This window comes from Hyaena hyaena, unplaced genomic scaffold (assembly GCF_003009895.1).
Source record: "Hyaena hyaena isolate Hyena2069 unplaced genomic scaffold, ASM300989v1 scaffold_46, whole genome shotgun sequence".
Taxonomy (NCBI): domain Eukaryota; kingdom Metazoa; phylum Chordata; class Mammalia; order Carnivora; family Hyaenidae; genus Hyaena; species Hyaena hyaena.
Window position 1 is genome coordinate 839,535 of NW_024080678.1, and position 25,832 is coordinate 865,366.

The 25,832-nt window shown below is 46.2% G+C and overlaps 1 long non-coding RNA gene across 1 annotated transcript; it reads left to right on the top strand.

Annotated features, from left to right (window-relative positions):
* Positions 1-519: 519 nt before the first annotated feature.
* LOC120230708 lies at positions 520-25,529 on the top strand. Its single transcript, XR_005528128.1, has 4 exons — positions 520-531; positions 2,921-2,927; positions 19,055-19,060; positions 24,479-25,529. It is a non-coding gene; the product is annotated as an uncharacterized LOC120230708 (long non-coding RNA).
* The last annotated feature ends 303 nt before the right edge of the window (positions 25,530-25,832 follow it).

Below are 25,832 nucleotides of genomic sequence, written 5' to 3' on the forward strand. Positions count from 1 at the left end.
CCTTCCCCTTCCCCTCCCCCATGGTCCTCTGTTAAGTTTCTTCTATTCCACTTATCATTGAAAACATATGGTATCTGTCCTTTTCTGCCTGACTTATTTCACTCAGCATAACACCCTTGAGTTTTATCCATGTTCTACAAATGGCCAGATTTCATTCTTTCTCATTGCCATGTAGTATTCCATTGTATAGATAAACCACATCTTCTTGATCCATTCGTCTGTTGATGGACACTTAGGCTCTTTCCATGTTTTAGCTATTGTGGAGAGTGCTGCTATGAACATTGGGGTACATGAACCCCCATGCATCAGCACTCCTGTATCCCTTGGGTAAATTCCTATCAGTGCTATTGCTGGGTCATAGGGGAGTTCTATTGTTAGTTTTTTGAGGAACCTCCACACTGTTTTCCAGAGGCGCTGCACCAGTTTACATTCCCACCAACAGTGTAGGAGGGTGCCTGTTTCTCCACATCCTCACCAGCATCTCGTGTTCTCTGATTTGTTCATTTTAGCCACTCTGACTGGCGTGAGGTGGTATCTCAGTGTGGTTTTGATTTGTATTTCCCTGATGAGGAGGGATACTGAGCATCGTTTCATGTGTCTGTTGGCCATCTGGATGTCCTCTTTGGAGAAGTGTCTGTTCATGTCTTATGCCAATTTCCTCACTGGATTGTTTGCTTTTCAGGTGTGGAGTTTGGTGAGTTCCTTATAGATATTGGATACTAGCCCTTTATCAAATATGTCATTTGCAACTATCTTTTCCCATTCTGTCAGTCGCTTTTTTCATTTTAAAGCTGAGGAGACCAGGGACGAGAGAAGTTAGTGACTTGCCTGAAACAATGTGGCTGCTGAGGGGCAAAGCCAATATCTGAAATTGCTATCTGACCCCGCTATATGGCACAGCCTCCTACATAGGCTTCGACTCAGAAAATGTGCCTTTGCATCCCAGCCCCACGTGGTCACTGTGCACTGGGGCACATGGTTTCACCTCTGTCAGCCTCAGTGTTCCCACCTGTAAAATGGTTAATAGGTGCAGTCTTCAGAAGGATGGCTGGGAGGATAGTGAGTGGAGAAGTCTGTTTGCAAAATTCTATAAATGTCTTCAGCTTCCACACCTCCTTTCATGATGTGCCTCAAATGGCTGGGACACTCAGAAATTTGCCCCGGTGCCAAGCATCGGTGTCCTCAAATTGGCCCTTGGACACAATTGGTGGGTCTGTTCCCGTTGCTCTGAGAGAAACCAGCTCCAGAGAGGATGGGCCCGGGGCCGGGTCTGGGTGTGTGTTAGGAAAGGGTGTTTCCCCAAAGTTCTCTGGTGACAACCTGCACACAGACTAGCCATTTGTCCCGCTGTAAATAAAGGTGGCCCTGCTGGCTCTGTGGTCGGAAGGAAGTATCAATAACATGACTAATTATGGAAATTGCATAATGCATCATTAGTTAGTAATTATGACTTTGTCAAGTGCCTGTTAATTTTTATGTAAGAATCATTCAACGTGTGACATGGAAATATTAGCTTGTCATCTGGCTTTCCTTTCTGGTGGGGGAGAATGATCTTGAGAGTTTAGGTTAATGATGTGTCAGGGTGAAGGAAGAAGAGGAGAGGGAGGAGGGGGAGAGGGAGCAGGGGCGGGAGGAGGGGAGGAGGGAGAGGAGGAGGGGAGCTGAGGAATGTGTAGCAGGACAGATGTCACGCACGGAGAGAGGCAGGTGGGAGGACTTCAGAGCTGTGGCCCAAGAAGGTGAATCATGTCAAATGGTTCTCGGCCTCTTATCCCAAAACCAAAGGGATGCGTGGGGTGTTGACACATATACCTAATAAGACGGCATATTCATTTTACAGCCTCCCCGGAGATTCTTGGCATGTCTCATTTTGCTTGAATAAATTATTAATTTGGTCTAATTAGGCTCATCCAGCAGCTGGGAGGCAGGTTGAGCTAATTTGGGATTCCTGTGTGGGTTTGCATGCCTGCGTGCCTCGGAGGGGGTTGGGGGCTAGAGGGAGGCCATTGGAGGGGGAGGTAAGGTTTTACGCAATTCCACCACTTGGGACTATTTCTCCTTGGGCATCTGTCAACTGAGTGGAGAGTGCTAAGCAGCTACGTGTTTCTTCGGACACCTGGATCCTAACTCCAGCTGCAAAGCTCCCCCCATCAGGAGAGGACACGGCTCAAAAGAGTGGATGGTGTCAACTTGTCGCTAGTCCAGTGTTCAGGGTGCTTCACCATCCGGCGTGCCTCGCCCACGTTTATTTCCTTGGGGTTTCAGACTCTCAAAGGCGGCTTCAGTGGCCAGGCTTTAAAGCAAGACCGCTGTGAGTTCAGAACGTGGCTCCACCCCACATAGGCTTTTGAACTCAGAAAGTTATGTCCGCTCTCTGCGGGCTGAGTCACAGTGAAGTAACGCCCGGCCCTTGGGTCCTCACTGTGAAGATGAATCGAGATGATAACTGCACGTAAACTTCCTAGTGTGGAGTCTGGTACCTTGCAGCCGTTCAGCAAACGGTGGCCATGAAGTTCATGAGAGAAGCAGTTTACAGAAGTGGTTACAGCTATTTTTATTGCACACGGGGAAATTAACATCCAGAGAAATGTTATGACTTAGGACAGATGAGACAGGTCCCTATCCCTTGCTCTTCCTGTCCCACCAGGCCAAGTTGACATGGGCATTTAGCTATTTCTTTCTTTTTCAACAAAAGTTAGTGTTCTTGTAGGCTGTGAAAAAAAGCCAATGTGCTTAAGAGCACTGATGATATTTTAATGGCAGGCATTCCAATCCCTCTGACATTTCTCCCCATGTAATAAGGTTTCAAGGTTTAACTTGTTTTTGAGAGCACAGAATCATCTTTATGGGTTTTCCTGTCTTCCAGTGATCCACAAGCTGTTTCCACCGGAATCCATTGGGCCCCACTCTGAGTCCCCAGAGCTGGTGTAGACGCTCGGGCAGCACCGTGTGGGGTCGTCACTGATGCCTCAGATGTTTGTCCCCCCCGGTCTGGGCTTTGAGCATCTGGAGGCGATGCTTCTTCCCCCAAGTCAGGGGCTGCAGGCTGGGCGCTCCTGCAGGCTCGGAGCCGTCTCTCCCATCTCGGAGTCCCCCGCTCACATGGTGGCACTTGGTAACCTTTCTAAAGCTTCCTGATGGATGAAGAGAAGACAGTCAACAACAAAGCTGTTTTCCCTCAGTGCTCAGGAGGCGCCGTAGCACCTCGAGGCCATCAGTTTAAGTCAGTCCACACACATCACAAACATCACCCGCTGTCGAGCTGCTGCTGTGCCCATGAGGTGCCCACGTGCCAGCCCATGTGCTCAGAGGATCAGAGACCGCCCAGCTCCCTTCTCTTACAAACAGGGGAACCGAGGACAGAAGAGGGAAGGAACTCGTGCAAGGTCACCTGCATTGAACTTTTTCCTCTCCATGACCCCTGTCATCAACTGGGCTCACATGTTGACTCAGATTTACATATAAATATATATACTATAAATATATAATTATATACTATACTATATAATATTATGTATACTATATATTATATATACCAGTGTAAAATAGTATTATATAGTATAGTATATATAGTATATAGTATATATGTAGTATATATAATACATAGATATATACTATATAGATGTATACTATATAGATATATAGTATTACTATATAGTATACATACATAACACTATAGTATACTATAGTACTATATAGTATAATATGGCATAGTATAGTACTATATAGTATATTATATGTAATTATATGTAGAATATACAATACATGTATTTTACATGTATATATTATATATAGTATATATAATATACATATTTTATATAATTATGTATTATATATATTTTAAAAATTAATTCTAGTAATAATCAACATACGGTGTAATATTAGTGTCAGGTGTACAGTATATAGTGATTCAACACTTCCATACATCACTTAGTGCTCATCACAGCAAGGGCGCTCCTTCATCCCCATCACCTATTTCTCCCATCCCCCACCAGCTTCTCTGGCGACCATCAATGTGTTCTCTGTAGTTGACAGTCTGTTTCTTAGCTTCTCTCTCTCTCTCTTCTTTCCTTTGCGTATTTATTTTGTTTCTTAAATTCCACATATATATGAAATTATATGGTATCTGTCTTACTCTGACTTATTTTGCTTAGTATTATACTCTCTAGCTCCATCCACGTCATTGCAGATGGTAAGATTTCATTCCTTTTTATGGCTGAATAATATTTCAGTGTGTGTGTGTGTGTGTGTGTGTGTGTGTGTACCAACTCTTCTTTATCCATTCATGTATCAGTGGACATTTGGTCCATGCTGCTTCCATATCTTGCCTCATGTAAATAATGCTGCTATAAATTTAGGGGTGCATGTATCCCTTTGAATTACTGTTTTTGTATTTTGGGGGGTAAATACCTTCCTGGGCAACTATTAGATCTATTTTTAATTTTTTGAGAAACCTCCGTACTGTTTTTCACAATGGCTACACCAGTTTGCATTCCCACCAACAGCACAAGAAAGTTCCCCTTTGCCCACATCCTCGTTAACACTTGTTTCTCTCTGTATATTTAATCCCCTGTCCACCACTTTATACCAAGATTGCTGGGACCCCTCCCCACCGGTCTTCCTGTTTCTAGTCTTTCCATCTTGGGTTATTCAGCTTCATAAACATTTGCGACAGATTCTTCTGAGACAAGATGTCTTTGACTGATTCCACTTCTTTAAAGAACTTACCGTAGCTTTTTAATGCCTTCTCCTTGCCTAAAGAAAGAAAATCTATACAAGCTTGCACAAGCAAGGTGTGCGTGTGCTTGGAGGCTTACGGAATTTGTCCATCCATTTAAAAAAGTGCTGGATACATGGTATTACATGAGCATTTGTTGCTGCTCTTGTTATTATTATTGTCTACTATTCCTACCATTGCTATTGTTGTTAGTATTATTCAGTTGTAATGGAATACAAGCGTAACAAACTGACACATCGGGACCTCATGGGAATTGGAATTGAGACTCAGCAAATATGTTACATATTTCAGGAAATGTCGCTGACACAGCCTGTGCTTTAATTGGATCCTCAGAGTGACCCACAAACCCCCAACAGTCAAGAACCATGACCCTAGTTCTTATAAACCTTGTCCTTGAATTGAGCCAGACATCAGAGAGCTGTGTACCTGGACTTCACTGGTTTGGTCCTTGTAGAATTGCTTTCACATTGGCCTTCACTGAAGGACATTGCAAGAAACTAGGGCAAAAAAATAGGTCGTTGGATTTGTCGAGGGATATATCCGAAGTGTCTGTTAACTTGTGCACATTCCACTTTACTGGGGTCTCAGTTCTCTGAGGTCCCTGAACCAGGGAAAGCTGTCATTCTCCTGACTGGTTTGGATTTAATGCTTAGGACATTAGAAATGTTAAAAATGACCATATTTTCCTCTTTGCCTTTGCTGCTGGGAGTATTGGAGGTAACTGTCCACCATCTTCTAGCAAGGCTTTCTGGATGTATGTTTATGCTAATCCAACTTTATCATGTATTTCCACCCTATTTCCCTTTTGCTTTGGCTTCGTCATAACAAAATTCTGCTTTACTCCATCTCTGTAAGTCACACTGACTCCTTTTAGATCTGAAGTAGGATATCAGTGAACAAATATTCATCATCTACATAGTACTGTACCATTGAAAAAAAATCTGGGTCTGCGTTGACCCGTGCAGTTCAAACCCGTGTTGTTGAAGGGTCAACTATATGTTCCCATTTTCACTTCATTCTATCTAACTCTTCACTTTTTTTTTCTGCCTCCATTTCTATCTCATGGGCCTTTTGGATATTTTTTTCAAATTTATCTTCTGTTTTCCCAAGAGCCTCTTTAGCTGATTCTAATTCAATCTATTCACTGTGTTTTAAATTTTAATTATATTTTTATTTCTATAATTCTATTAAAATATGCTTGGTAATCCTGGTTCTCTTATTTTTCTGTCTTCTTTTTTTTTTTTTTTTTTTTTATTTCTAGGAGAGAGAGAGAGACAGCGTGAGCAGGGGAGGGTCAGAGAGAGAGGGAGAGACACAGAATCTGAAGCAGGCTCCAGGGCTCTGAGCTGCCAGTCAGCACAGAGCCCGACGCGGGGCTCGAACCCACGAACCGTGAGATCATGACCTGAGCGAAAGTCGGACGCTTAACCGACTAAGCCACCCGGGCACCCCATATTTTTCTGTCTTCTTGAAGTTCCCTGTATCCTTGCTTCACACTTGTGTCTTGATATCTTCTTGTAACATTATGGGTAAAACCTTGGAATCCCATCATGAAAGTCCTCCAACTTTGTTCTTTTTAAAGACGTTTCAGGCCATCTGAGGTCTTTTACATGGCCATATATATTAGACTCGGCTTATTAAAAAAGACTGCTGGGATTTTGCATTGAATTACAAATAAACTCAAAGAGAATGGACATGGGATCTCCCCATTAACGTAGATCTTGAATTTTGAATAGAGGGGTCTTGCCCAGCTTTTGTTAGGTTCATTCTTTGGTAATTAATTTATGATGCTATTTTTAATTAGGTTGTTTTAAAACAATTCATCTTCCAATTGTTCCTTTCTAGTACATGGAAATACAGTTAATTTTTAGGTACTGGTTTTGTGTCCCGTGAACCTGCTGAATTCATCTATTAGTTTTGTTAGTGTTTTTGTAGATTCCTTAGAGTTTTCTATATCAACAATCCTTTCATTTGTGAACATTATGTGTTCCTTTCCATTCTGTGTGGTTTTTATTCCACTTTGTTACTTTATTGTTCTGGTGGGGTGGGAACACACATTCTTGTCTAGTTCCTGCTCTTAGGGAGAAAGCTTTCAGTGTTTCATGCTAAGTAGGATGTTAGCTGTAGATTTTTCTTAGACGCTTGTTATCAGATTGAGGAAGCTCTTTTCTATTTTTCATTTTCTGAGAATTAAAAAGACCACGAATGGGAATTGAGTTTTGTCAAATGCTTCTTGTGCATCTTTTGAGATGATCATGTGATTTTTACCCTTCATTCTTTTAGTCTGGTGACTTATGTTGCTTTCTTTTTTATATCAAACCAATCTCAAATTCCCGGAATACACACCCGTTGGTCATGATGTATTATTGTTTGACTGTATTACAGATTCAATTTCCCAATATTTTATTAAGGAATTGTGCACCTATATTCAAGAGGAATATTGGCCTATAATTTTCGTGTCATTATCTTTTTTAGTTTTTGCTGTTGGATTTTTGCTGGCTCCATAAAATGAGTTGCAAAGTGTTTGTTCCTTTTCTACTCTCTGAGTGAGTTTGTAATAGATCCTATGGTATTTTCAACCATTCCAGAAACCCATTTCAGGAATGAAGGACTTAGTTTTTCTAGCTTCTGGGAATGGTGCCTGTTGATGGGTCCTTTCCTCGAAATGATCTTGGATCAGTGGAGCTGTCTTTCCTAGTCTGCACCCAATGATGAGGTTGACACAGGACTATAAAGACCTGGAATGCCCCTCTGTTTGGGACAACTTTAAAGAGGCTGAAACCTCTGTTGCAATTTTATTTTTGTTCAACTTCTCCTTCTGCTCAATCTTTCTCCATTTGCTTCGTAATCGGTGTTGTTCCCAAGAGCATCCCCTCAATAAACCTCTTCACTAAAACTCTCTATCTTAAAGTCCGTTTCTTGGGGAACTTAACCTATAACCTAGTCTATGTAAAGTTGGTTTTATTTATTTCTTAAATGTCACAACTCATTAGTTAAACCCTCTTGACCTGGAATTTTCCTTGTGGGAAGGTTTTTGATTAAGAATTCAATTTCTTCAGTAGATACAGGACTATTTAGACTTTCTATGTCTTCTTGTATTGGTTTCGGTAATTTTTGTTTCTCAAGGAATTTGTCCACTCTGCCCAATAGTAATATAGGCACATCAGTCTTTTAATGCTTAGTGTTTACATGCCATGATTGATTTTGCACTTTTAGTTTTAATCTGTCAGTTTTCATATTTACAGTGTTTTTGTTACGCATGGCATGTAGTTAGGTCTTTAAAAAATTTTTACTCTGTGATGCCTGGGTGGCTCAGTCAGTTAAGCATCCGACTTCAGCTCAGGTTGTGATCTCATGATCTGTGAGTTTGAACCCCACGTCAGGCTCTGTGCTGACAGCTCAGAGCCTGGAACCTGCTTCGGATTCTGTGTCTCCCTCTGTCTCTTCCCCTCCTCGCTCACACTCTGTCTCTCTCCCAAAAATAATAAACGTTTAAAAAATTTAAAAATGTTTACTCTGAGAATCTCTGGTTTTGAATTGGAATGCTTAGTCCATTTACATTTAATGGAAATATTGATCTTCCTTCCATCTTGCTACATGTTTTCCATTTGTCTCATAGAGTCTTTGTTCCTCTCCTCTGCCTTTCTTGACTTTTTAAAGGCAAACTGAGTAACTTAGTATTCAGTGTAATCTCTTTTATTAACTTTAGCCATACTTCTTTGTGTGTGTGTATGTTTTAGTGATTATTCTAGAGATTACAACACGTATCTCTAACTTGTCCCTGTACCTTCAAATGACATTACACCATTTCACAATGTAAGAACCTTCAAACAATGTTTTTCCTTTTACCCTCTTCTTGCCTTTTGTACTCTTGCTGTTACATATTTTTCTTCCATACCTTCTGTTTTTCACCCCTCCCCTCCTTTATATTTTCTAAACTCCACCATAAACTGTTATTTCATTTGTTTTAAGCAGTTTTTAAAAATATATAATATAGAAAACAAAGATATGTAACCTTTTTTACTTTGTTTTCTTTTAAGTTTATTTATTTTTTGAGAGAGAGAGAAAGCTCATGAGTAGTTGAGGGGCAGAAAGAAGAGGGGGCAGAGCATCTGAAGCAGGCTCTGCGCTGTGACAGCAGAGAGCCTGATGTGGGGCCTGAACTCACAGACTGTGAGATCCTGACTTGAACTGAAGTTGCCTTAACCAACTGAGCCACCCAGGTACCCCTAGTCTTTTTAAAAATCTTTTATTTTATTTTTGGGAGAAAGTGTGTGCTATGTGAGTGAGGAAGGGGCAGAGAGAGACAGCGAGAGAGAGCGTGAGAGAGAGGATCTGAAGTGGGCTCTGTGCTGACAGCAGAGAACCCAATGTGAGGCTCAAACTCATGTACTGTGAGATCATGACCTAAGTCGAAGTCACATGCTTAACTGACTGAACCATCCAGGGGCTCCCAAACAAAGATATTTAAAATGACATATAAACAATTACCTTTATATTTAACATTCTAAGCTCTCTGTTTCTTCCCACACATCCAGATTTCCATTTTATTTTATTCTCCTTCAGCTTGAAGAACTTTTTTTTAAATGTTTATTTATTTATTTATTTATTTTGAGAGAGAGCATGCATGAGCTGGGGAGGGGCAGAGAGTGGGAGAGAGAGAATCTCAAGCAGGCGCTGTTTGTCACTGCAGAGCCCTACACAGGACTTGATTTCGCAAACCATGAGATCATGACCTGAGGTGAAATCATCAGTCAGACTCCCAACCAACTGAACCACCCAAACGACCCTTGAAGAATTTGTTTCAGTACTTCTTATAGTGAAAGTCTGCTGGGGACAACTTCTCTTAGCTTTTATGTTTGTCTGAAAATGGTTTTCTTTCATTTTCATTTTTAAAGGGTGTTTCTATTGGATATAGATGCCTTGGTTGATGGATTTTTTTCCTTCCAGTCCTTGAAAGATGGTTGTCTTCAGACCTCCTTTGATTCCATGGAGACATCACTGGTCATTCTTATTATTGTCCTTCTCATATATGATGTGGTATTTTTCTCTTGATACTTTTCAGATATTCTGTGTATCTTTCTAGCACCTTGACTATGATGTACTTAGGTAAGGGTTTATTTGTGTTTATTCTTCTTGGGGTTCACTGTTCTTATTGAATCTATGCATCTAAAATAAACTTTTGAATTTCATAGTGAGATGAAGTTTAAAACAAAGTTAAAAAAAAACCAAAGCTTTGATAAATTTTCCACATCAAGGGCTCCTAGGTGGCTCAGTTGGTTAGGCATCTGACTCCAGCTCAGGTCATGATCTCATGGTTCATGGGTTTGAGCCCCATGTCATGCTCTGTGCTGACAGCTCAGAGCCTGGATCCTGCTTCAGATTCTGTGTCTCCCTCTCTTTCTACCCCTCCTCTGCTCACACTCTCTCTGTCCCTCTGCTCACACTCTCTCTGTCTCTCAAAAATAATAAGTAAACATTAAAAAAGTTATTTTCACTTGCCCCATAAAGTCTCTAGTCTTTTCAATATATTGGCAAGAATGCATTATGGTTTTTAAATTCCCTCGGGGCACCTGGGTGGCTCAGTCGGTTAAGCATCTGACTTCTGCTCAGGTCATGATCTCACGGTTCATGGGTTCGAGCCCCGCATTGGGCTCTGTGCTGATGGCTAGCTCAGAGCCTAGAGCCTATTTCAGATTCTGTGTCTCCCTCTCTCTCTGACCCTCCCTTGCTCACGCTGTCTCTCTCTCTCTCTCTCAGAAATAAATAAAAACATTTTAAAATTTTTCAATTCCCGCACCACAGGGGAGTTACAAATCTTCTGGGACTGAGGAAGAGAGAGTAGTCAGTGAAGATGGGAACTTAGCTGTTTGGTCCCTAGGAAGAGCTCTGCCTGCCCTTTCTTTCCAGGGCAAAAGAAAAGGTTGGGGAAATGATAGAATTTCCCAATTAATTTTGGTACCTGATAGCAGAGGGAACATGTGCCTCTTTTCTTACATAAATGCTGGGAAGATGGCAAGACTCCCTGATTCTCCCGTGTGCTATTTGGCCTGATGACTGAGTAGAAATGGTTCTAAGTATCTGCCCAGGCAGAGATTACTGGGTGAGTGTCTTAACTTTTCTAGGGAGCTAAAGAATGACTCTTCTGGACCCCGACTCTATCACATAAGTCAAGAAAAGCCTTCATCTTGCCCAGAAAGTCTTCTGAAGGTCCTGAGTGAAATTCAGCTGTGAGAGAGCCTGGGGGCTTGGCCGTTGTGACGAGGACATGAAACAGAGCCGACTGTCTGAAGATGCCAAGTGCTTACACGATAATGTCTGAGGATCAGATTCTGCTCTTGATACCTGTGCTTGGGCCTTAAGTAAAGTCTTGGGAATATGGGGACTACCCCATAGGAAAGCAGACTGGACACTGAGTGAGGCTTGGCGTCTGCCACCAAAGTGAAGCTTAAGAGAGAAATTAAATTCAGTGGTGGCACAATAAGAAAATTATGTCTTGCATCCCCAGGGTTTTGGATGGTGACTCTATCTGTGATCTTAACTCTTATTATTATTGGGGTGTTATGTGCTTCATACAGGACCTCCCCACCCCCAGTGCCTGCTCACAAGTTTATTTACTGTACCATGTTATGTGGTACCCATTACTTAGTAGACTCTTGTATTGATTGTGCCACATGGTTGAATTCTTGGATGTATTAGGCCAACTGTAGCTGCTCTGATTTGCTTCTTGGATGCCTTGTCCACTTTCGGTTTCAGTGTTTGGTGGGTGTTTTTAGTTCCCTGTTTAGGCAGGAGCCAGTTGGGAAGACTTGAAGGGGAAGGGGAAGCTCAGTGGGGGAATATCTTGGGTCTTTACCTAGTGACACTTTTTTACCCTCTTTCATCAAACATCAGTGCATTCTGTGTTCTTTTTCAGCACCTGGGACACTTCCACAATATATATATAGGGATGCATATGCAGCGATGTGAGAGATAAGACCAGAACAGTAATTTGGAACCAGATTGTGAAGACCTTAGTGCCACCTAAGGTCTTAGACAGATTCCTGCAGGTATGTGGGGTGGGAAGGCATTAAATTTTAAACCTAGGAGACACTTGATAAAAATGGTGTTTTAAGAAGACTAGCCTTTTTTTTTTGGCATTGAGAACTAGAAAGAAAACCTAGATGGCTTTTTCTTCTGTTTTTAAGAAAAAAAGAGACTACTTTTCTATATAAAGTGATGTGGTTCAGCTGTGCACAGAGGGGTTAACAGTAATAAAAAGCCAACTTCCAGACATGGCATAGAGTATGTCCAGTCTCTACAACCTTCTACATCTTCCTACTTGCAGGGTTCCCAGGCGTTGGTGCTGAGACTGTATAAGAAAGGGAATATCCCCCCACTCCCAACCCCATTCCTTTGGAATCGACTGGAGCGTCCCCTACTGTGCCTGACACATCTTGCAGTGCCGTGCACTTGGACGTGCTTGGATGGGTGCCCAGGCCAGAGAGCCCAGAGAGAACATTAACTGCATCTCCCTGGCATTCCTTGCTACTTCAGCGACATTCAGTGCTCTTCAGTTTCCCTTTTCAATCAAGGCTGCCCCTGGCTCTGGCAGACTGCCCACCAGCCTTGCCCTTCTAATTTCTGGGAGACACAGCAGTGGAAGGGGCTTGCCTCAGGGAAGAGAGGAAGCAGAGAATGGGGCCTCACCAGCGTTCTAATTTTCCGTTCAGACACTTCATTAACATTTGGCAAATGGTCCCTGACTTTGTGCGGCTGTGCAGACGGTCCAATGGCTGGGGCTGCCAGTTTCTCGAAGCTTCCCAGTGGCTGCTAAGGGCATGACCCTGTTCTCCTGCCCCCTTCCCCCCCCCCCCCCGCCGCCCTGTGCCTGTCCGGGGCACTGCTCGTTGGCAGGCCAGGGGACCCGGGGGAAGGCAGGCCTGGGGAAGTGCAGGGGCATCGCACCAGGCAGCCACAGGGCTGTGGGGAATAAGCAGAGAGCAGCCGGTGGGTCTGTTGAGAAGTATGGGAGCCTCTGTAAGTCCAGGTGGGTGGGACAGAATACTTTTCACATGTGCGAGGCTTGTATCTCTGTCCCGATCCTTTTCCTTCCCGGGACGATTGATGAGCTGTCCTATTCAAGGCCGTCCCCGCACCTGTGTACCAAGATGCCCTCCATCGTCTTGAGGACATCACTGAATCAACTCTCTCCGGCGGCATCAGTTTTCCTTCTCAACTCTGGGTCATTCCCATCAGCATGCAGACATGCTGCAGAATTTTACATCTTAAACAAAACCCTTCTTGGACTCCAGACCCCCCCCCTCCTCACTCCTCCCTTCTTTGCTCCCCTGTGCTGCAAAATGCTTTGAAGGAGACGATCATCTCCTGCCACCAGTGCCTCTCCTCTCATTCGCTCCTGGATCCCATGAGGCATTTGCTCCTACGTCCCGCAGCCCTGAGCCCCAGATGGTCACATCTAGTGGCTGTTGGTGTTCTTGTCTTAGCTGACCTCCTGCAGCTTCCCCTCCTGCTGGCCATGCCTTCTTTCTAGAAACACGCCTCTTTCCCGGCCTCATGAAACCATCCCTTCTCCAGTTTTCTTCCAATTGCCCTGCTCCCCTCTCCTCCACCCTCCTTATCTGGCTCCTCCCCCTCTCTTTTATTTTTTTATTAAAAAAATTTAAAAGTTTATTTATTTTGAGAGAAAGAGAGACAGAGACAGAGACAGAGACAGAGAGAGCAGGCATGAGCAGGGGAGGAGCAGAGAGAGAGGGGGAGAGAGAATCATGGAGGAGCATGGGAGGAGCAGAGAGAGAGGGGGTGAGAGAGAATCCCAAGCAGACTCTGTAGCCCAGTGTGGGGCTTGAACTCACAAACTGTGAGCTCATGACATGAGCTGAAATCAAGCGCCAGACACTTAACTGACTGAGCTACCCAGGTGCCCCACTTCCTTCTCTCTTTAACATCTGAGAACTAACCTGCCTGCACCTCTTCTGTACCTTGAGCCTCCCTCTGATTTGTGTCTCTAGCCCCTGCGTATTTGAACTTCAGATGTGTATACCCAACTGTCCACTTGACAGCTGTCTGTTTCTGCTTGTGTATTTCACAAGCATTTCAAACATGAAAATCCAAAACCTAACTCCTCATTCTCTTCTCAGGCCCCAACCTGCTTTTTCCCCTGTCTTCCCTACCTCAGGAAATGTTTTTATCATCCATCCACTTTTCTCAAATCAGAAACTCAAAAATCATCTTTAATTCCTCCTTCTCCCTTACCAGTCTCTATCCAACGTGTCAGCAAGTCTATCTCAGTTACGTCCTCTCTCTATGCACACGGCTCTCACTATTGTCTCTCAATTGGATGATACCAGTAGCCTTGATTTCTGCCCCTCCCCCACCCTTATCCTGTGGGTCTGCAGCCCAGACTGTCTGGGTTCTTATCCCTGAGGCTCCTTCTGTTCTTCCCCATCATTTTTATTATTATTTATTTTGAGAGATTGAGATTGAGAGAGACAGAGATTGAGAGAGAGAGAGAATTCCAAGCAGGATCCACTCTGTAGTGCAGAGCATGACATGGGACTCGATCCCACAAGCTCTTGAGATCAAGACCTGAGCCAAAGTCAGATGCTTAAGCAACTGAGCCAGCCAGGCGCCCCAGTCCCTCCCCATCTTGCCCCTTCCTCCCCTCCACTCGTTCCCTGCCACCCCCCTCCCATTGATGTTGCTGCATGTCTCTTCTGTGCTATACACTGAGTGGCCATAGGGGAGCCATGGGTGACGGCTTTGTGGTCTCTGCCTTTAAGGGGCTGGTGTCCTTCTTTGCTTTCTCTGTGTACTAACTTCTAACTCGCTGATTAGCAGATTAGTTTTCTGCTTTGGTACCTGTGTCCTCTTGTTCAGAGGCTGACCCCAGCTAGAAACACCAGCCAGGGGCTCAAATCAAGATCTGCCTTTCAGAGTCAGGAGCTGGATCTGTGGGGTAGGGAATAGTCCGGACGGCCAAGAGCAGGAGGGAATAAGTGATGAGGGATGTGAACTTAGGCCCTAGGAAGCACAGAAGGTCAAACTTGGAAAGTCTGGCTGGATCATCAAGTCCAGAAATCAGGTGAGCCCATATGCGGGACACTCGTATGCTCTGTTCAGTTGTGCAGGTTGTGAACTGCACAAGGGGACACCTACCATGGGGGATAAGTAGAGATGAAATTAGCCTGTGTTCTTCTCACCATGAGTGCTTGTTTAGGGCTGTGTCTGCCTGGAGAGGGGGCATTTTTACTTCCTGATTCATACAACGGTGCCACATGGACTAGCTGGAATCCTGGCTATCAGCCCTGCTTTTTGCCCTTGCACTTGAACGCCAGTTCCTTGGAGAGGCTCCCGCAACCCTATCTGGAGTAGGCCTCCCCTGCTATTCTGGTGTTTGCATCCCTCTCTGGCCTTCATAGCTTTTGTCAAATTTGTAAGCATGCATTTAGGTGCTGACTCATTTATAACTGGACTCCCCACCAGGCTGCAAGCCCCCAGTCTCACCGTGAAACAAGGCTCTAGAGCAAAGAGAAGCAGGCACAGACCCAATGGGACCAGTGCAGAAGCAGGGCAGGGGAACAATATGTTTTGGGAGAGTCAGAGAGGCTTCCAAGAAGGGGGAGCACTGAGGCTAGGACTCGGGGTGGGGAGGGCGGTGACATGGGAGGCGGGATGGGGAGAAGGGCATTCTCGAGCCAGCTGCAGTGAGAGGTGCGTCTCGGGTGCTGTGCTAAGCCATTTAATGCCTTCAACCACTCTGCAATGTAATCATTATTCTTCCCACTTTACAGGTGAGGAGACTGAGGCTCAGACAGGCAGACTGGTATGGCTGAGGTCACAAGTGACAAAGTCGTGAAGACTTTGGAGGTTTTAGGAAAGGATGTCAATATGAAAGGGGGATCCTTGTGTTAGTTCAAAGGGGGCTCCCACATGGACTGTGGGGGCTTCAACTGAAGAAATTAATTTTCTCATCGTTCTGGAGGCTAGGAATCTGAGATCAACGTGTTGGTGGGGAGACATCGGTACCTGCTGAGGCCTCTCTCGTGGCTTAGAGATGGGCGTCTTTGCCCTTTGTCTTCTTTATTTTTATAATTTTTTTTACACTTATGTGTTATTGAGAGACAGAGAGAGAGAGCATGAATGGGGGAGGGATAGAGAAAGGAGACATAGAATCTGAAGCAGGCTCCAGGCTCCGAGCTGTCAGCACAGAGCCCGACATGGGGCTGGAACTCATGACCAGTGAGATCATGACCTGAGCTGAAGTCGGATGCTTAACCGACTGAGCCACCCAGGTGCCCCGCCCTATGTCTTCCTTCTGTGTGTCCGAGTCCTAATCTCATCTTTTAAAAAATTTTTAAAGGTTATTTATCTTGAGAGAGAGAGAGAATGGCACAAGCAGTGGAGGGGCAGAGAGAAGGAGAGACAGAATCCCAAGCAGGCTCCAGGCCATCAGTGCAGAACCCGATGTGGGGCCCTAACTCACGAACTGCGAGAGATCATGACCTGAGCCGAGATCGAGTCGGATGCTTCCCTGACTGTGCCATCCAGGCACCCCTCCCCCATCTCTTCTCCTAAGGACATCAGTCCCACTGGGTTAGCACCCACCCATATGACCTTGCTTAACCTTAATTATCTCTTTGAAGAGCCCATCTCCATATAGAGTCTCACTCTGACAGACTGTGGGTTAGGTTAGAATTCAAGATGAATTTGGAGGGGGGCCATTTCCGCCATCAGGAACCCTCTAGAGGCTGTCTGGATCAGAGTGGGTAGGGAGGGAGTAAGGTGACCTTACTTACAAGGAGCCGCAGCAGAGCCTGGTGACGGATGGGAGGGGACTCGGGGGTAGGAGGGTCCCAGCCCCTGTCTCGCCTCCTACTGCCTGCAGCTTCTCATCTTAGAGATGAATTAGGACACGGGTCTCAGGGAGAAAGTCCTCGATCTCTAGACGGCCAGGCACAGACGCTCTCAAGAGGCATCCCCTCTCCCTGCCTTGTCCCCATATGAGTCTGGAACATCCTTTCCTCAAAGGGGACTAATTGATAATCTAGGGTGATAAAATGTTTTCACTGTCATCCCATTGAAATGCAACAGCAATGCCGGGTCCTATAAATCACCCGGAGCTTAAAGAGGAGAGTGAAATGAGCATTGCCTTATAAACCACAAAGCCCATTAATCACATGACTACAAACCATAAATATGACAAGTACATCCATCAATCCTGCACCTTTCTTTCTGGTCTGGGAATGCACGCATTAGCAACTTAATGGATTTAGAAGGCACTTTCTCCAATAGACTCAGAAGTAGAGAGTACTTTATGATTAGCCTTGTGGGCCCCAAGGAAGGAAAAACGAGTCACCTTTCTCCACTCTGCTCGGGCATTTTGGGGCGGCGGGGGGTGGTGGTGGCCAGGCGGTGGCCGGAGCTACTGATTCTGCCTGTCCTTCCGGAAATGCAGGAACCTGGAACCCGGCGTCTAGTGGGAAGGAATGGCCATGACCTGCCCGCTCCCTGCCCTCCACCCTCTTCCTCCACAGGTGCGGCTCCTTGACCAGAAGTTTTGGGTCTGCCCTAGGCTTCCGGGCCAGTCTTTCCCTGGGACTGGAGAACTCTAAGTAGCATGAGTTTCTAACACTGGAGCCCCGTCCCTGTTCCATTCCTGCTCTTAGAGCTCTTCTGATTTTGTATCTCGATGGGCTTCTGGGTATTCTCTGAGACTGTGTCTCCACCTTATACTGGGTTTTCTGTTCAGGTGTCCATTTGTCATTGACTCATTTATTGTGTAACCACGTCCCAGCATTCCTGGGCACGCGGCTCACCGTCTGCCTGGCTCTGGGCGCAACCAAGGCAGATAGATGCAGCTCCTGCCCATTAGGGCTGATGATCAAGGCGAAGATACACCCAGAGTGTGGAAACACAGAGACAGAGAAGTCCCGAGAGGACCAGAGCCCCGGTTCTCTGCCGGTCATGAGAGTCCTTATTTCTTGTTATACTCACCCTGACCTCCAGGTCTTTCAGGATTTATGAATTTCAGCCCTTGGCTGGGCCAGCTGCCTGCAGACCTTTCTGATGAGGTGGCCTTTCGCCAGTGCCTGATGATGAGAGGCAGGGTCTTGGGTAACCAGGACCAGAGGGTTTGGAGCTACATGAGTCTGAGTCTGGACCCCGGCTGTGTGACCCCAGCACGCCGCTTCACTGTAATTTCCTTTGCTGTGCCTGGGGGAGTCTCTGTCCCTTGGGGATGTCCAAGCTGGTCTGTCTGAGGTGTGGTAAGTGCTAACACTCAGCCCCTCACCCGGTTAAGTTCAGGTGCCTTGAGGGGCTCAGCTAGGATAGAGGCTGGACCTGAGGAAGCCCAGACCTCTGGGGTAGTAGTTCTCAATCAGGAGTGGACTTGCTGCCCAGGGGACCCTCGGCCAGGTCTGGAAGCGATTTTGATTGTCACCAATGGGGACATCTAGTGGGTAAACGCCAGGGATACTGCTGCCCATCCTACAATGTGCAGGGACAGCCCTCCCACCCTGATAAAGACATATGTGACCTAAAAGGTCAGTGGTGCTGCCCCTGAGAAATCTGCTCTGGGAGAAGCGTGGCCGCTGGCGGAGCCGCAGGGCCGGTGCCGGGCTGACCAGGGCGTGAGCGCAGGAGATCTACGGTACAGGATGTCTCTCTGAAGTAAGCTCCAGGGATGCCCGCGTTCCTGCCTCGGGGTGGGGATCCTCCCCTGGGGTTCCACCCCACCCCCTGTGACCCCCATCCCTCTCCAAACCGAGCACCTGCCTCATCAGAAGCGTCAGGCCGGGTCCCTGACTTCGAGGAGCGCAGGGTCTGGAGAGGGAGAGTGGCAGAGGAGCAGATACGATGAGGTGGGCAGGGGAGCACTGGCAGTTGGCACGGGGCCTCCTCTACAGGAGTGGGGGAGGGGTCCTTATTTGGGAAAGTGCCCTGGTTAGGCCAGGGAGCAGGGGGTGGGGCTGACTCCCCTCACCACTCCATTGCAGGACCCCAGGACCCGGTGCACAGGGTCCAGCCGCACAGCCTGATTCGGAAGCCCCGCTGGGAGTTCTCATGCTGCACACAGTAATCATCTGATGAGATGGGCACTGCCCACACCAATTACCCAGAATCTCGGGGACTTCTGCATTTGTTGAAAGCTCCCTGGGGGGTCTAATGGGCAGCCAGTTGAGAAGCACAGGGCCTTGCCTAGCCAGCTCCTGCGACAGCCCCCCATTGTCCTCTGTGATACCCCCCCCCCGAGAGTGTCACTCAGTAGGTCGATGGGTCCCACCTGCTCAAGGCGAGCCTGAGTGTTAATAGGTGCAGGTTATCAGATGAGAGACGGGGCCTCCCCAGTGGAAAGGAGAGGGGTGGGACTGAGTTTCCTGCTGAGTGGAGCTCCAGACAATGGAAGATGGAAATCAGGGGCTAGAAAAATGGAGGGAAGCTGGTGAGGACAAGTGTCAGGGGGTTCCCCACAGGGGCTGTGTTTGCCTTGCTACAGCAGGAATCCCGTCCATCTTCAGTAACGAGTCTGCGAGTGCGGTTGCACACCTGTGTGTGTGTGTGTGTAAAAATGGAAGAAGGGGAAAATCTTGCATCCTGGCCAGTGCAGGGCAGAGCAGGGCACTCACAAAGAAACAGGAAGTCAGGAGACAGGAGGCCATAACACCCTTAGCTCAGAAATAAGGGTGGGGTCCCTGTGGCTATCTTGCCTAGATTTCAATTGCTGTCAAGCTGGGCTCTCAGGAATTAACACAATAAAAAGCAACGTCTCTTTCAAGTACGGTGCCCTGTGGCTGCTCCTACTCCCAGGGGTGATTTGGGTTCTGGTTCCATCCACAGGGAGCCCCACACACAGCCCCCGAGGAGGAGAGGGGCAGAGGGAGAGCCAGAGGAGGAGATACCCCTGCCCTTAACTGCCTTGTCCTGGAAGGGGTCCCTCATTTCTGCTCGCATTCCATTGGTGACAAGAAGGCACATGGTCCCACCAAGGCAGGAGCTGAGCTATGGACCCAGGAACTGACAGCCTGCCTGTCTGACCAACCTCAGACACAGACTGGGTGTCATGCAGTAGGAGAGGTGTGCATAGGTATGGTGGGGGGACATGGGAGATAAGCTTAGTTCTGTCTGGGCAGGTCTGGGAGGGCTCCCTGGAGGAGGTGCTATTGAAGCTAGTCGGCCGTAAAAACTACAGATGAAGACCAAGAGAACTAGGTACTATGATTGATGTGCTCTAGCCTTCCTTGCCTTCAGATAACGCCCTTCCTGTATCTCTCCCGACCTGTATTTGTTAAGGGAGAGGATGGAGTATACAGCAGCGACCTGGAGGTGGATGGGAAGGCATGGAGATAAACCTCTTCTTCCTGATGGTGCTGAGGCTGGCCTCGAGGCAAGGGCAGAAGGAGGCTGAATGGCCTTGATGGGCTTCAGTCTCTGCCCGCTACTTTTCAGGAAAGTTCCTTGGAAAGGGAGTGCTTCCTGCAGACAGACCGGGAGGCAGATATGAGCTGGTAGGCAGCCAGTCTCAGGCTGGGCTCCCCAGTGGCCCAGCCTCCCAGCCCCCAGGCTCTCAGTGTGGTCTGAATGGCTTCCACCTCCCCAGACCTGGGAGTCCTCTTATCTCCAGAAAATACCAGTGCGTCAGGGATTTAGAAGAGAAACATGCTCCTTCTTGACCAAGAAACAGATGCCTCATCCCGTTCTCTGTAGGGTGAGTTTCGACTCCTTAACCCAACATTCAATGCCCCTCCTTCCTTGCCCAGCTTGAGTTCCGAACACTTCAGCTCTGCCCGAGCTCTGGTCACCCTGAACAACTTGCCCTTCCTTAAATACACGAAGAAACTTTCCGTGTGTTTGCTCATGCTGCTCCTCAACCTGGAGGGACAGTCACAACCCTAAGAGTCCCTCTCAGTGAAGACACTACCAGTCCCCAGGCACGCTTGGTCTTGTTCTCTCTCGAGCCTCCCCGAACCGTCCATCACTATTGTTTTTATTACTGACCCGTGTCTTCTACCGGCCTGGGAGCTTCAAGAGGGTGAACACTGGGGTCTTGGACCAAACAGAAGGGAGGAACTGATGTTTGGCAGGTGATCATTAAATATTACCTCGTGCACCCCTGATTTCATTGTTCCCTCCATGTGCTTTCAGCCTGGCATCTCCATGCCTTTGCACAGTATTTCCTTTCTACTGCTACTGCAACAAATGATCACTGAGCCTGGTGGCTAGAAACAACATAAATTTATGTTACCTTTTCTGTAGTGAGTCTGAAACATGTTCCACTGAGCTGAAATCCTTGCATTGCTAGCTCAGCTGCTTTTCTTTCTGGAGGCGCTGGGGAGGAATCCATTTCTTTTACCTCCGCCAGCTGTCGCGGTCCCTGGCTTCCACGCTCCATCTTTAAAAGCCGCAGTGAACACCTCTCTGACCGTTCTGGTGTAGTTGCCTCTTCCCCCGAGCTCAGTCAGGAAAGATTCTCTGATTTTAAGGATCCAGATTGGGCTCCCTTGGATAATTGAGGCAACTCTTTCCATCTCAAGGTCCTTAACCTTTTTCACATCTTCAGAGTTTCTTTATTCCATGTAAGGGAACATATATAGTCACAGGTCCTGGGGATTAGGACATGGACATCTTTGGAGGGGGGCGTTATTTTTCCCACCATACACGCGTACTTCCCTCTACCTGGAATTTCCTATCTTCTCTTTGTCTACCTGGCTAACTTCTACAGATCTTTCAAGACTCATTGGAACATTCTTCCCCCCGCCCCTCCTAGAAACTTTCCTGGCTCTCCTTGGGTGCTGGGAGTTAGTTACTCCCTGCTCTTGTTTTTATTGGGCCACCTGTATTCTACCGTAATTATTGGTGTATATTTCCCCTAGCCTCCCCTGACCGTGAATCAGATGTTTGGGACTGGGGCCTCTGACTTTGTTATCTCTGTATCCTTAAAACCTTGAGGCATTAGGGGCACCTGGGTGGCTCAGTTGGTTGAGTGTCCGACTTCAGCTCAGGTCATGATCTCACGGTTCATGGGTCTGGGCCCTGCATCAGGCTCTGTGCTGACAGCTTGGAGCCTGGAGCCTGCTTCCGATTTTGTGTCTCCTTCTCTCTCTGCCTCTCCCCTGTTCGTGCTCTGTCTCTCTCTCTCTCTCTCTCAATAGTAAATAAAATGTAAAAAAAAAAACCCATTAAGACATTAAAGTGCTCTGTGTTTGTGGAATAAACGACTAGTAGTATTTTAAATGCAGTTTTGTTCAAAGAGAGTGGAACTCAAGACTTATATAATTTAAAAGAAAATCTGATTTCAGCCTAATCTTTCCTATAGCATCCCACGGTTTTTCAAAAGGCCTTTTATAGCTTTAGCGTGTTTTTCTTGATTAAACTCTCACTGTTCTGTTATATGCCCATGTTTATGTATTCCAAAATTACATATTTGTACCTGTGGGTATTATTATGTATTCAGTTTTTTGTCTTGTATCTTCATTTAACGTTATATTGTAAGCAATTCTTCATGCCGTTAAACATTTTTGGAAAATATGACTTCTCTTGTGTGGTTGTATTTCATTTTATGAATGTACCATTATAGGTTCATCGTATGTACATTAAATGAGAGTGTACTTAGTCATTTCCTAGTTGTTCAATGTCTGGGTAGTTTCCTGTTCCTCTCTATTATAATTAATCCTGTGATGACTATTCCTCTATGTGAATCTTTGGTCATATTTTTAATTATTTTCTTGGGTTAAATTTCTAGTGATAGAATTATTTGGCCAAAGGATATGAACTTTTAATGGCTATTGTTATGTGTCTTAAAGAATTTTGGGCAGATTTACACCTGTTAGAGAATACATCCTTTCAACTTTTGACATGTTCTAGTGAACATTTAAAAAAATGTTTATTTTTAAGAGACAGAGAGAGAGAGAGAGAAAGAAAGAGAGAGGCATACACACAGTGGGGGAGGGGCTGAGAGAGAGGGAGGCAGAGAATCCCAAGCAGGCTCCACGATGTCAATACAGAGCCTGACATGGGGCTCAATCCCACAACTGTGAGATCATGATCTGAGGCGAAATTGAGAGTTGGACGCTTAACTGATGAAGCCACCCGGATGCCCCTAACGAACATTTCTTAATATGAAACTCCAGTGCTTATTTCTTTTTTAAAAATTTTTAAAGTTTATTTATTTTGTGAGTGACGAGAGAGAGAGTGCAAGCAGGGGAAGGGCAGAGAGAGAGGGGGACAAAGGATCTGAAGTAGGCTCTGCACCGACCGCAGAGTCTGATGTGGGGCTTGAACTCACGAACTGTGAGATCGTGACCTGAGCTGAAGTCAGCTGCTTAACAGGTATCTCACCACTGCTTATTTCACTGGTAAAAAATTATCTATTTGTTAATTTAATGTATGTTAGTGAGGGTTTGTATTTTTGTCTTTGAACCATTTTTTTTCCCTTTTATGAACTGCCTACTGTTTGCCCACCTCTTCACTAGGGGTTAATGTTTTTTCTTCTTATCTATTTATATGGCATCTCAAATATAACAATATCAATCCCTGTTCTGTCATGTTTCTGGCAAACATTTGCTCTTACTTTGTTTTCCAAAAGTTTCTTTTCAAACAGGGGCTGGGAGCTAAGTTCATTCAGCACACCTCCCCCCACCCCAGTCCCTTTGGGAATGACATTGACCTACATCCTTCTACAGTGAAGGGAGCCCCCGCCTCCAGCCCCTGGATTCTGAATCTTTCAAATCTTTTTGTCTTCAAAGGGAGCTGAACTTTAAGCGTCTTTCTTAGGTCCTCTGGGAGCAAAACCACTTTGCAGGCTTGAAATCATTCATTTCCCCAATCTCTTTTCTCTCCACCATTCCTCACAAATAATCCCTGGCAATTATTAAGTATGTCTTGTGTTGCTTTATACTTTTGAGTGCTTAATGATCCTTTACTGGTTCATCAGAGAAAGCAGAATCTTTTGCTTCTTCTCCTGCCTCCTCTAGAAATTCTGCACAGTAAGAATCTTTCTACCAGAATGTGAACTTTTAGAAGGGAGAAGGCTACTGGACCCTGTCCCTCACTGCTCCAGATCCAGTTGTTTCTTTCTTTCTTTTTTTTAATGTTTTATTTATTTCTAGGAGAGAGAGAGAGAGACAGCGTGAGCAGGGGAGGGTCAGAGAGAGAGGGAGTCACAGACTGAAACAGGCTCCAGGCTCTGGGCTGGCAGTCAGCACAGAGCCCGACATGGGGCTCGAACCCACGAACCGCGAGACCGTGACCTAAGCGAAAGTCGGACGCTTAACCGACTAAGCCACCCAGGCGCCCCCAGATCCAGTTGTTTCAAGATGGGGTGGGTACACTTTGAATGTGGGAGGGATGAAAACACATGGTGACCAGAGTGGACTGCTGTCTCTTTTTTTAATTTTTTAAGTTTGTTTGTTTGTTTGTTGAGAGAGAGAGAGAGCACTAGCAGGAGAGGGACAGAGAGAGGGAGACAGAGAATTCCAAGCAGGCTCTGCACTACTAGGGCAGGGCTCGAACTCACAAACCGTGAGATCCTTCCCTGAACTGAAATCAAGAGTTGGACACTTCACTGACTGAGCCACCCAGGTGCCCCTGATGTCTTTAAAATATGTGTGTTCACAAGTCTTTGGTGTTTTTCCCCTCAAAATGTGGAGTGCAGTCCCCTCCCCTTTAGTGTGGGCTGTGTTCATGGCTTGCTTTTAGTGGATTGACTGTAGCATGTTGACATGTGACTTCTGAATCCAGGTCATAAAAGGCACTGTGGCTGCCACCTTGCTCTCTGGGAAGGTAGCCTTCATGTTGTGGGGAAACTCAAGCAACCTTGTAGAGAGGTTCACACAGCGAGCAACTGGGGTCTCCTGCCAACAGCCATGTGAGGCAGCCATTGTGGAAACAGACCCTCCAGCCCCAGTCAAGCCTTCAGAGGAGTGAGCTTTGGCCGACATCTTAACTGTGGTATTATGAGAGACTGTGAGCCAGCACCACACAACCAAGCTCCTTCCACACTGTTGCAACCATGAGATAATAAATGTACATTGTTTGAAGCTATTAGGTTTGGGAGCAATTTGTTATGCAGCAAGAGGTAACTGATACATGGGGGTATCGGACAACTGAACACCGAAATGTGAGTAAAAGGACTTCACAGACGTCAGGAGGAGTTTCTTGCCTCAGGCCTCTGGGATTTTCCAGCTTTCCTTCTACCAACTTGAGCTAGATTGTTTACAAGAAACTGGCAGGAATTATCCTCCTCCCTGGATCCCTAGCTCTTAGCAATGTGACTTTGATGACCCTCTCATCAAAATAAGGAGTCTGTTCTTCCTGCCCTTAAATCCAGGTGATTGCAGCGGGACCCACTGTGTGTTGGTGCCGGGCTGCACCCCTGGCCTGCGTCTGCTTTTTCTCTTGGAACCCCTGCCACTGTGATGTGAACTGGCCCAGGCCTGTCTGCTGAAGGATAAGCAGGTGACAGTAAGGGAATGCTGAAGCCAGAGGTCTCTAAGTTCAAATCCCGGTTCTGCTTAGTGTTCCTGTTGTCCCAGCTGACATTCAGCTAACCCTCAGGACCTGAGCCTCCTCGCTGACCTGCAGCTGACAGCAGAGAACACGACAAAGCCCAGCTGAGATCAGAACGGCCACCTAGCTGGGCTCAGCCTGAATGGTCAACCCATAGAATCACGAGCTAAATACATGTGTTAAGTCACTAAGTTTTGGACTGGTTTGTTCTGCAGCAATAGCTAACTGATACACGCCACTATGCCCCAAGGCAAGCATGTGTATTTTATTTATGCTAATAAATATATAAAGAGTGCAATTCCCCCCTCCTCGAACCTTCCTCCCCAACCCAATTGCACTCCCATAGCTTTGTGTGTCTTTATCTATCTATCCATCCATCCATCCATCCATCCATCCATCCTTCTGTGTAAAATTGGCCGCTTCACTGAAAGGACATTAGCTACCGGGGTTCTGTTCAGTTCCACTCAGGTTAGTGAGTACAAGGACCACATCCCACCCGAGCAGTCCAGGCCATCCATGCCCCTGGCTCAGGAGCGAAGGCAGTCAGTACCTAAGCAGCTCTTCTGCTCCACAGTCCTGGGGCAGA